Source organism: Odontomachus brunneus, unplaced genomic scaffold (genome assembly GCF_010583005.1).
Source record: "Odontomachus brunneus isolate Ranch 3 - 2012 unplaced genomic scaffold, Obru_v1 Obru_scaffold_370, whole genome shotgun sequence".
NCBI lineage: Eukaryota > Metazoa > Arthropoda > Insecta > Hymenoptera > Formicidae > Odontomachus > Odontomachus brunneus.
In genome coordinates, this window is record NW_022639820.1 from 62,564 (window position 1) to 63,255 (window position 692).

Here is a 692-nt window from a genome sequence, read left to right on the forward strand (position 1 = left end):
CGTATTAACCTTACTTTTAGCGCTACCCAGAACAACGACGTGGACGTAGTAAGTACTGTTTCCTTTGGGGTGCTGGATTAAAGTGAGTCCCCTCGCCTCTCACTATTTTAAAAATTATTAATTTAATTTCGAAGCAAATGTTCGAAGTTGCCTCCATTTGCTTGAAGGCATAAAATCAAACGTCTTTGGAAATGGCGTACGGTGTTAAGGAGAGTTTGCCTTGGAATTGCAGCGCATGCTCGACGAATGCGATCTTCAAAGTTTGCTCTTGTTGTGGGCTGTTGTTCGAAAACAATATTTTTCAAATAGCCCCATAAAAAAAAATCTGGGGATGTGAGATCGGGTGAACAAGCAGGCCAATTAACCGGACCGCCTCGTCCAATCCATCTCCCATAGTAATTTTCATTCAAGAAAGCTTGTACGATTCGTGACAGGATCATTCTCTATCATCTGCAAAGCCCATTGGCAAAACATAATTTGCTGTTGAAAATGATGAAATTGTAACTCTTGAACTAAAGTTAAATGATAAGCATGATATTTATGGACTTTAAGAATTCTCAAAAAGGTTCTTCTAGGTATGCCAATTTCTCTTTCAACTCGGCGACTGCTGATATGAGGATCAAGGTGAACGATTGCAAGAACAGTCAGAACACGAGCATCATTTTCGTCGTATTCGTGGCGCCTGCGATGGC